This window comes from Neltuma alba, unplaced genomic scaffold (genome assembly GCF_004799145.2).
Source record: "Neltuma alba isolate B1F8T4 unplaced genomic scaffold, ASM479914v2 tig00010519_pilon, whole genome shotgun sequence".
In the NCBI taxonomy this organism is placed as follows: domain Eukaryota; kingdom Viridiplantae; phylum Streptophyta; class Magnoliopsida; order Fabales; family Fabaceae; genus Neltuma; species Neltuma alba.
The window spans coordinates 141,570-153,591 of NW_021635394.1; positions in this window are offsets into that span (position 1 = coordinate 141,570).

Consider the following 12,022-nt stretch of genomic DNA (forward strand, 5'->3'; position numbering starts at 1 on the left):
TAGTATTTTCATAACTATCGGTCTAGAAAGGGCAAAACGAGAAATTTTGAGAAAATTCTAGAAAATTCCTGAAAAATAGAAAAAAAATACAAATTAGAGGTTTTGAAATCTCGGGTCAGGCCTGAAAGGTGGAATTATTATGAAAATAAATTATTATAGAATTTCCCGTAAACAGAGGATTTTCAGGAAAATATTGGGAAATTAGAGAAAAATAATTATTTTAATTAGTTAGAGGCCTCAATAATTTTGGGAAAAACATGGAAAAATCATATAAATATTTCTTTGAATTTATAAAATTGGTTTTAGGCCTTTGAAACTCAGGAATTAATTTTAGGAAATTTATTTTCCAATAAAGACACCTGTTGGTATTTATTTTGAGAAAATTCAAAATAAATACCTAGAGATGGTGAAAAATTTTGAAAATTTTCAAATCATGTTCTCATATTAAAAGGTAAATTATCATAGAGAGAAATGAATTTTTGGAATTCTAGAAAAATTATGAAATGTTACTAGTGAATAGTAACTGATAAAGTTTCTAACTAGTTTGGGATTGTGATTTGGTTTGTGGGCCAGTCTAAACCATTTGTGGGGCCCACATTAGGCCTAATTAAGGCCTAATTTCATGCAGCTTCTGGACCCTACCATTTTGATTAAATAAAATTCAAAATTAGTGGATAATTGTTGGAAAAATCTAGAATTTGGACACATGGATGAATCTAAAGCTTTTTGCTGTTGATGGCTACCAAATACCCCCTATTATGTTACATTAGGTCATCCAACAAGAGGGAGAAGGGGGCTGATTGGTTTGTCTATAAATACCCTCTTAAAATACAAGAAAAATATTAGAAAATTGGGGAAAATATGGGGAGGTGCTGCCATTTTATTTCTAGACCACTTGACCAAAAATTTGTTAGGAGTTTGAGCAAGGAATCATTCAGTTTTCACTAAGGAAGCATTAAGGTATGTTCAAGCCTTGCTATCCCTAAGATTTAAACTAATTTTTGGTTAGGTTTTGGCTTGAAAAATCAAGGGGAAAGGCTGTCCAATTTTTAGTTGAAACATACAACTGTTAGGGAAGGATAGAAACCTAAAATATCAAGTGGAATAAGCATGGTTATGTGGTTTATGGATTGATTTTTGGAAGAAAACCAAGTTAGGGTTTTAAATGATTCATGTCGGCCAAGAGGGTTCATGGTGTAGGAGTTTGTTTTACCTTGATTTGATGATTCCAGTGGGTTTAAAATGTGTTTTTGTGTAGGGATATGCCACAGGAAAGTGTGTAAAATCATTAGAATCAAAAATAGAAGTTTTGAAAGTTATATGCCCCTATTCGGCCAAACCAATTTCATGGGGAAGGAGTTTGATTTTTGTAAAACCAATTGGATATTTGAATTCCTATGAAAAATCATGTATGATTGAGCCAAGAGATTATTGATTCTAAACAAGGAACTATTTTGTTAAAAATCCAAGAAAAAGGGAAAAACGTTAGGTTAAAGTTAAAGGATTGTATTTAAGTTGTTTAGTTATTAATATAGCTTGTATTTTATGCTTGAATCAATAGGTTTTATGAGGAGGAATCAAGGAGGATCATAACCCCTTGAGGAGACTGAAATTATCAACTGATAAAAGGTAGCATTGAATTATAATTTGATTGTTTATCTTGCTTGTTAATGTGATTATGTTGTTTGTTCGGATTGAGGAACTTGTGTTATGGTTATTGTTGGTTGGATAATCTTGGTTTGTGCTTTGGTCAAATGCATAGAATTATATTAATATGGAAGTGTTGATGTTTCTCTCCTAGCATGATGATAGGTATGATTTTATGTGGCTTGAGGATGTCTTGAAGTTCTATAACATGTCACATTGTAACTTGCTTGATTTACATGATAATTATAGTTCAATTGCTACTAAGATTTCTATGAAATCTCATTCCTCCTATGTTAAATTATGTCTCGAATAGGGAGTGGATCATCCATGGACCAAGGCAAGGAATTAGTGTTGGGGTAGAAGAGCATTATGGGAACTATAACACTATGCTATGTTATGTAATGTTTTAGTGGATTTTATGTTGAGTTGTAATGAATTTAGATGATGATATGATGTAAATTATATTTTTATGACATGCCCTAATGCTAGAATATGGAATGGTGGAATGCCTAAAGGGTATGGAAAAAGAAAAAGGAAAACAAAATTCAAGAAAGTGGTGAATAGGGGATAAAATTACCCTAAATAAGGTCAAACTTGTGCCGCATAAAATAATAAGAAAATAGTGGAATCCAGACTTGAGATTTTTCATACTTATAGATCTTATTTTTAGATTTAAAAAAAAATGGTAAACTATTAAATTTGGAGTTTTGTGCTAAGAGTTATGCCCCTCCAAAGTTGGACTAAAATATTAAAAATTCAAAAATTGACCATATGAACAGTGCTCCTTGTCGAATTTTCTGATTCTGTTGTGGATGGAATTAAGGCAGATGAGTATTTTTTTCTTCAAAGAACTCTTAGCAAGCTTCACCTAAAAATTAGATGCACCTTATTTCAATTTTTCTAAAATTAGTTATGAATTTTCAAAATTCGCCCTAAAAACTATGAATAGTGTACGAACAGAACGAATTGGAAAAATTTTAAACATGAAAATTTTCATCCTTGAGCTATGAGAAATGGACTATAATGGTTCCAATTCATGTACAATATGGTAATAAAGGAGGTGTGACACCCATAGTCAATTTGGAATCCCTCATTTCATAGGCTAAAATTAATAGGATGTGACAATTTTCAACCTGAATGTGCTAAAGAGAAGACGCTCTAAGAGCAATCACTTAAGCAACTATTGGTTCAAGAGAAAGGAGAGTCTAGAGTTGTCAAGACGAGGCCAATGGAGAATAAATCACCTTCTAACTCCAAAGATGATGAGATAAACATTAGTGACTTGCCATTTCCTCATTACTATCTTATAGGTAAGAAAATTGTTGAAAAGAAAGACAATGATTAGTATTTTGAAATGTTTAGCAAACTTGAGGTTAATATTCCATTACTTGATTTGATTATGAAAATGCCTAAGTGTGTTGCATTTTCAAAAGACCTATGCACTAGTAAGAGAAAGTATAGGCATAATAAGAGAATCCAACTAGGGTCTAGTGTTAATGCTATTTTCAAGGCACAGTCACCCATCAAGTGTAAAGACTTCAATTCCTATACTATTCTCTGTACCATAGCCAAAACAAACATCTCACATATCTTATTAGATATAGATGCTACCATAAATGTTATGCCTACCCCTATTTATGAGAGTTTGGGCATTAACACCTTGAAAGACACTGGGGTTGTGCTAGCTCTAGATAATAGGAATGTGAGAAACCCTAAGGGCTTTCTTGAGGACATTCTTGTGTAGTGAAGGGTCTTGTGTTCCTAATTGATTTCTATATGTTAGATATGACCAATATGATCAAGGCCAATAGCATTCTGATTCTAGGAAGACTTTTTCTTAGAATAACCCAAACTCCAATTAATTTGAAAAGTGGGATTATTGCCATAAGCTTTAGGGGCCAATAGATTGCCTTCAACATTTACAATGTTAAGTCATAAATTTAAAGATTGTTCTTACTTGGGTGTTAATTTGATTAATTGTGCTATTAATAATGCTAATGATTTGCATGAATAAGAGATGTATGAACATGATTGATATGATAAGATTGTTAAGCATGATTATGCATTTACTTGTTTATCTACCCCTCATTCTTCTTCTTTTTGCTGACATTATGGTGACATGGTGTGTATTAACTGTTTAGAAGTTGAACGCCTCCTTTCCATATCACATATTTTTGATGTATCATCTTGTCTTGACTTTGATCTTGTTTTGAATGGTACACTTGATAATAGTCTTAAGAAAGGTGAGTTTGCTAATTTTATATGTGTTAATGGTAAAGGAGTTGTTATACAAGCTATATCAATAACTTCTCCTTTTAGTGGTGATGAAATATTAGAATAGGTTAGGAACAAGCTTGCTACTAACTTAGTCACTTCTAATCTTACTCTTATTTATGATTCAATTGATGTTTCTTTTGATAAGATTGATAGAGGTCCTTCTTTATGTGAGTCATTTGATAGTGACACTAAGTTGGGAAGTGGAAGACACATACATCACACTGAGCTTATATCTCCTTCCCCAAGCCACATGGACATACCACTTATACTGAATGCATATAAAGAAGTCAGTCCCTTTTGTTGTTCAACCCTTGATTTGGAGCTAAAACACCTTCTCCTAACTTGAAATATGCCTTTCTCACTAATGAATATAAATTCCTTGTAATTATTTTCAGTTCCTTAAGTAATTCTGAAGAAGAGAGGTTAGTTTTTATGTTAAAGAATTGTAAAAGGGCTATAGGATGGACTTTAAGAGATGTACCATAGATCAACCCTTTGGTTTGCATACACAAGATCCTTTTAAATAAAGGGACCAAGCCAATGAAGTAACCATAGATGAGAATGAATCCTCTTATTTTGGATATGATCAAGAGGAAAGTTTTTAAGTTATTGAGTGTTGGGATCATCTATCCTATTCAGATATGGTCAAAATGCTTAGAGAGTTTGTATAGATTACAAGAAGTTAAATGATGCTATGAGAAAAGATCACTTTCCATTACCCTTTATGGATAAGATGTTAGAAAGGACCTCAAGGAAGTCTCACTACTGTTTCTTAGGCAATTTCTTTGGTTACTTTTTAGCACCATTTGCTCTTAAAAATCAGGATAAGACTACTTTTACATGCCTTTTTAGTACTTTTGCTTAAATAGGTAGGCTATTAGACCCTTTTTGACAAGAGTTTTAGAAGTTTCCTGGAAGGACGAGAGAATTTCCAAGGACTAAATCACAAAATAAGAGTTTTCTGGAACCACGAGATAGGCAAGTTAGATACTCTGATGAAGTCTTAAGGGGTCAAACATGGGAATTATAGATGATTAAGGGTTAATGGTTATCCTAGAAATCTCAGTGTGATGATCCTTGAGGTCAAACCTAAGCAAAAAGCTAATTATAAATTTAGAAAGTTTCAAGCCAAAAGGGCAGTGACGGAAAGTATGCCCAAAAATTTAAAGAAATTCCAAAAAATGGGAAATGAGGTATAAAGACCCATATGATGTTAAAAATGACAAAAATCCCTCTAGAATAAATTTTAAGGAATTTTTAGTAAATTGGCTAATTTTGAGAATTTGGCTAATTAAAAAAATTAGCCAAGATCAATTATTTAAAATATTAAGAGACCTCAAATAATCAAACAGTAAAGGGGATTAATTATCTGAGATATTATGTAAGATTGTAAAATTATCCCTAATCCTTGAAAGTAAAGAGGTTAGCTTTAGAATAATTTAAAGCCAAATTTTACAAAGATGAGGCTATCTAGAAAAATTTAAAATAGACTACTTACAGGTCAAAGTTTGATGTGAGGAAAATCAGAGAAATTCCCTGTGATGACAAGGAGTTAATGGTACCCAGAGACAATTTTTTGGAGTCATAGACTGATAAAAAGAATTCAATCAAGTTTACTTCAAAATAAATATTATTAAATAATTAATAGAGAGACAAAGGGAAAAACATCTCTCTCTATGTACACACATATATAATGCCATGTGAAGTTATCTATGATAAAAAAGGGTACCAGATCATATTCAAGTGTTACTAGGTAAGTCAGGACCTGAAAAAGTACCTGATATGGAGTAAAATTGTACAATAGGTTAAGGAATAGTCAAGGGTGAGAGGAAGCACAAATTTCTCTCTATTTTCCTCCCTATTTTAATATTAATTTGATAAGAGGACATGGAAGGAATTATGTAATTTGTTAAGGGCAAAATTAGAAAGGAATTACCTTAGAATTCAAACTACTCTTCAATTTGATTAAAAACACGTGGAAAAAATTAGAAGAGGAACAAATGGCATAGTAATTGGACATTTGGCAAAATCATGAAATGCATAGTTCAATCAAGAGACGTGTTATGGTAATATGGTAAAGGTAATTTGAATTAACCCAAAGTAAATGGTAATTAGAGCTTTATAGATACCCTTTTCTCCCTGTTTCTCCCTCTCATTTGTGTGTTTGGATGGCTAAGAGAGGAAGAACAAGGAGAGCATGAAATTTTGGAGAGAAAAAAGAAAAGAAGAGCTTTAAGTCCTAGGGAAATCCAAGCTTCAAGGTAAGGTATGGCTATAGATTTTGATGTAGTTTACCTTGCTTTGTCTTGTTGAGCTTGGATATGATTTTGTTGAGTTTGTAAAGGAAGAAAGCCCATGGGGAAATGCTATCTGAATCTATTTAGAGTAAGGAAAAGGATTGTTGGAAGTTAAATTAAAGATTAAAGGCTAGAATAGCTTAAGAGTCAAGTAGTCTTGTGATAGAAATTGTTTGAAATCAACTCCCCCTAACTCTTTAGAGTTCTCAGCCAAGCTAAGGTTTATGTCTTAGGATTGATTTTTATAATTTTGATGCTTTCGATGAGTTTAGAATGAAAATTTGTATAGGGTACAAGTGAGAAAATAAGTTTGGAAGTATTGGAATTAAAAATAAAATTTGAACCCTAAACCCTAAGCAATTCGGCGAAACTAGTTTAAGTATAGAGGAGTTTGATTTTGATAATTTTGAACTTAGAAATGGCTTCTATGTCACATCCCAAATTTTAGGCCTATAAGTACCAAAATTAGCCTGAAATGGGCAGGCTACCAGACTCTTTTTGGTAGAGGTCCCAGAGATTTTCTAGAAGGATAGTAGGATTCCCAAGGATTAAATCGTAAAGGGAAGGTTTTCTGGGATTGAGAAAAGAGGAAGTTACAAACCTAGAAGTCTCGAGACCCAGGAATGAGAAATAGAGATAAATATAAGCCAAAGGTTATGTTGGAGGTCTCAATGAGGTGAATTTTGAGGTTAAGCCAAACTAGGGGCAAAATCATAATTTTGTAAAATTTTAGGCTAGTAAGGGCAAAAATGAAAATTATGCCCGAAAATCCCAGAAAAATCTCAGAAAATGGAAAATGGTAGATTAAGGCCCAAACACTCTAAAAAAATTTTAGAAAAATAGGAATAAGGTTCAGAGGCCTATATAAGGCTAAAAATGATGAAAATACCCTTGGAAAGAAATTGTGGAATTGCCAAGATTTTGACTGATTTTTAATATTATTAAAAATAAATTATTTAAAGTATAGGGAGGACTCAAATAATTGGAAGAAAATGGAAGAAAATACTTGAGGAATTATCACAAGTTTTAAAAATAATTTCGTCCCCAGAAAGTGAAGAGGTTGGCTTTAATGGAATTTAAAACTTATTTATGTACTATCCGAGAAAAGTCAAAGTCAAATGTCTAGAGATTGAATTTTGACGTAAGAAAAATTAAAATAATTTCCTATGATGAATAAATAGTATTGGTACCTAGAGATAGATTCTCAAAGTCGTAGACCAATAGAAAGAATTCAGTCAAGTTCACTCCGAAATAAATATTATTAATTATTTTAATTATTTTAATTATTTTAATGGAAGAAAAAGGAAAGAGCATTACTTCCTCTTTGGGCATGTTATATAATGCCATGTGGATTTGTTTAAGGTGAGAAAATGGTGCCATAACATATCCCAGTGGTCTTGAGAAAGTCAGGACCTGAAAAAGTACCTTATACAGTGCAGAATGGCAAGATAGGTGGAGGAATGCCTAAGAGTTGTAGTTTGCACAAAATTTATATTAATTTACTCTCTATTTTAATGCCAAAATGATGAAGGAATATGGAAGAGACAAGTGTACGGTTAGATAGGAAAAAGAATGTATTATGTGTATAGTTGGATGCAAGACACGTGTACAGTCGGATACAGGATACGTGCGTGGTTAAATTAAAGGCATGTGGCTTGATGATGCAAGCATGATGACATCAAGATGATGTGAGCATGATGTCATAGGACACATGTCATCACAAGATAAAAAGAGAAAATAGAGAAAATAGATGGTCCACATCAAGCCACATATTTTTAAGATCAACGGCCCAGATTCAGTCTTGTTTTCTATAAATACCCCCTCCCCACCCCTCATTTTCGTGCAAGCCATGGACCTATGGGAAAACTATTGCAAAATAGATTCTAGAGAAAGAAAGAAAAGGGAGAGAGAAAGGCCAAGTAGTCGTATGCAAGATCAAGCTCCAAAACAAGGTATATTTATGGTTTTGATGTAGTTTTCACTATCCTTATTATTGTTGGGCTTGATTATAGATTTTAATGATTTTTGAGAGCTTGAAACACTAGGGGTTATGCTGCACAAAATTTTTAAGAGTAGGAGAAGATGAAATTGATGCTAGAATAATATTTAAAGCCTTGAAAGGAACACAAATTAAGTGGTTTTATGCTAAAATTGGTTGAGCAGCATGATTGTGTAACTTGAGAAAATGTTTCAGCCAGACCTGGTTCTTGTGCCTAGGATGTGATTTTGATGTTTTTGATGCTTCCAATGTGTTTAAAATAAAAAATTATGTAGGGATAAGATGAAAGGATGAAGTTGGAAGCATTGCAATCAAAACTGAAAATTAAGTGGCAGATCTCAATTTGGGCCCAGGACCAGGGGAAGGAGCTGGATATAAACTCATATTTGGATTTCTTGGGTAAAATTGTGTAGGATTGGCCTAGGGAATAATTTTTACAAAGCTAGAACACTATATTGTAAATTAAGAAAAAAGGGATTAAGTTTAAGGAAATAAGTCGTCCATATTGTGTAATTCTTGGTCCTAATGAGTGATATGACCCTTGTGGCTGTGATTAGGACCTTGAGGCATCCAAGAGAAGGTTTGGATGTGGTTGAGCAAGCAACCTTAATGGTTGGAAGCAAAAAAAAGTAAGAAGAAAGCTCAAGGACATAAGGTAGCAAACTTGACCTTACTCTTATGTACTTGGTATTTGCTTGCATGTATGACATGTTTCTATGTTATATGATTTTATGAACTCATGTGCTGTGATTGTGAATGTGTTTGATATATTTCATAGGCCTATGTGTTTTATGATAAATATATGATGATTTCTAAACATGTCATTATGTTATAAAGACGTTAAATTGCAAGCATGTTATAAATGTCAAGCTTGCCATGTATGTTTGGGGTGGTTATTGTTTGCTACTGAGATTCTTTCAAATCTCACCCCTTCCTAACCAACCACTTAGTTCAATCAATGATACATAACAATTGCATGAAGGAGAGCATGAGAAGGAAGGAGAAGAAAGTGGAGAATTATTCATGTTAATGAATAAAGCTATTGGTTACTGTATGATTCTTCCATTGTATAAATTATGTATATGGATGCCAATGATGCCATGTATTTGTGTAGAATGTTTATGGCATGAATAGAAATGTATTAGAATGAATAGGAAAGGATAAGGCCAAGTTATGCATGCCAAAACAATAAAAAGAATTAAAGCAAGAATTGTCTAATGGTTAAAACGTAGGTCCTAGAATAGTCAAATTCCAGCTCTAGTTTGACCTATCATATGAATGAGTTAAGATATGAAATTCGGTGGACATATTGTACACATTCCAAACTTTAAAATAATATGTAGATTGCCTCAATTGGATGTGTATACTAAGAGATATGAATTTCCAAAACTGAGGTAAGAAATCTGGAGGTTCTAGAATTTACCAAATGAACAGTGATTTTCAAGGATTAAACTATACAAATTGGCTTGAGATAAGTCTAGTTCGATATTTTTTTCCTATAGAGAATTGAAAGAGCTTCAAATAGAATTTAGGATCACCTTAATATGATTTTTATAGAATTAGTTATGATTTTTCAAAGTTAGACCAAAAATTTGAAAGTTAACTGGTAAATAGTAACCCGAGAACCAATTGCAAATTTTTAATCTACAGGCTTGTTTCGTAAATCGCTTGAATTGTAATGCTTCCGAACACATAATCTGAGAGGCTAAAGGAAGGATGTTTCATTCTACATGCTAAATTATCAAGGAATAGCATGTGAAATTAATTTTAGAAAGATTAAAAATCAAGTTTAAAAGTTAGAAGTCAATATGACTTAAAGAGAGCAAAGTGTTGATGTTGATTGTAATCATAGCTCTAATAAGTGAATAACATTGTGTTCTAATGTATTTAGAACCACGAGATACTAAGAAAGAAGAATGGCAAGGTTGTCCAAACAATCTTGGTGGCTGGGAGCTAAAAGGAATAATGAGGAAGTTTAAAGATACAAGGCAGTGAACTCGCCCTTATTATATGCTTGATATGTATGCATCTGCTGATGTTGCTTGATGAAGATTCAAAATATGAAATATTCAATATTGCTCTATTTCTTGTTTATTCCATGGCTATGTGTGAATGAAATATTGACCATTAGAGCGTGTCATGTTATAAACATGAAAATGCGAGAGCATATACCAAGCATGTCATCCACCTAGCATTTATCTTGCATGCATATTAAACAATATTTGCTACTAAGATTCTCCTAAATATCACCCTTCCTTAACAAAGCTAATAGGTGTTAATGAGCAAGTAAGAGGATGCATGAAGTGGAATTAAAGAAAACAAGAGAAGAATTGAGGAAATGTGTTAGATTACATTATGCAATTTCTATATTAATGTATATGGATAATGCTAATGATATTGTAAGAATGGCTTATCACCCAAGAGGGGGGTAAATTAGGTGTTAATTAAAATTAAAAACCTTTTTGCAATGTAATAAAATTCATAAGAAATTCTGGGTATAAAAATAATGACTTGACATAAGCATAATCACAGTAGTAAAATGGTTTAGCTGGAAATATAAAAAGGTAATAGAAGAGAAGATGCAAACTGTGATTTATCCTGGTTCAGTCCTCACTGACCTACATCCAGTCCCTAGGCTCCCCAGAGATTTTCAATCGACTATCTCCCTCACGTTTAACATGGGTACTTGAGAACCACTACAACCACAAGTTTGATCCGGGCACTTGTGACGCTACTTACAATCCTTAGACTAACCAGTCTATTCAATAGGAACCTCTCACTGAGGTAAATACTCCCCCTTACACACCATAAGGATATAATCTGATAATGATAATGAAGATTGAATATTTCTTCTCTCAAAAAAGTGATAGATGAATCTTAAGCATGTTTGGAAAATCTCCTCTCTATCTTACGAATACATATTTTTTAGTCTATGAAGTACAAAGACAGGGAGTTTTCTCTCGGAGCTCTAAATGAGAATATGTTGATTCGGCATTTTAGCATTTGATGTTGTAAGCTCAAACTCTTCTTCTTCTTCTTTCTTGTTTTGAATGCTCTTCTATTTATAGATGATGTTGGGCACTTGATCGTTGAGCATTTTCTTCCCGTTTGGCTTGAAGAATATGACCGTTGAAACTAGCCATTGGAAGCTTCTGACAAAAGTCGATTCTTCACATCATAAATTCGTTGTGGCTCTTTACCTGAAATAATCTTCCTCAGATCAAGTGATAACTATCTGATAATCTTAGAAACAATAAGTTGGAAAACATGAAATCAATCATCAGATATTTAGATATTTAGAAAGTAAGATGAACTAACTTAATCGATGCCTTGATCGATAATCCTTTGATCGATTATATTATCAATTAATTATATGAAGAAAAGATATAGTAGATATATGCAATTATCGAATAGATTATGAATCATATGATGATCGATAAATGATGAAGCATGTATACAGCAAGCTTTAAATGGATCATGCAAGGATAATCTTTTTCAAGTTACGTTTGCCTTCGTATCCTTTTAGTAGAGAGTTGTGTGTAAAAAGAAGGCTGAGAAAAGCTTAAAGATAAAAGGATAAAATATTTCAAAATCATCATGAAATACTGTTATGAAATGAACTTGTACAATGATCGAACAAGTGATCGAACACTTGTTGATCGATCAGGTTATCGATAAATAAAGTGTTATAGAACAGAATTTAAAGCAATAATTTTCAAACACGTTATCGATAAATAGATGATAGATAACCTTATCGATAAACAATAAGTAAAAGTATATTCAGTGAAAACACAGGCTATGT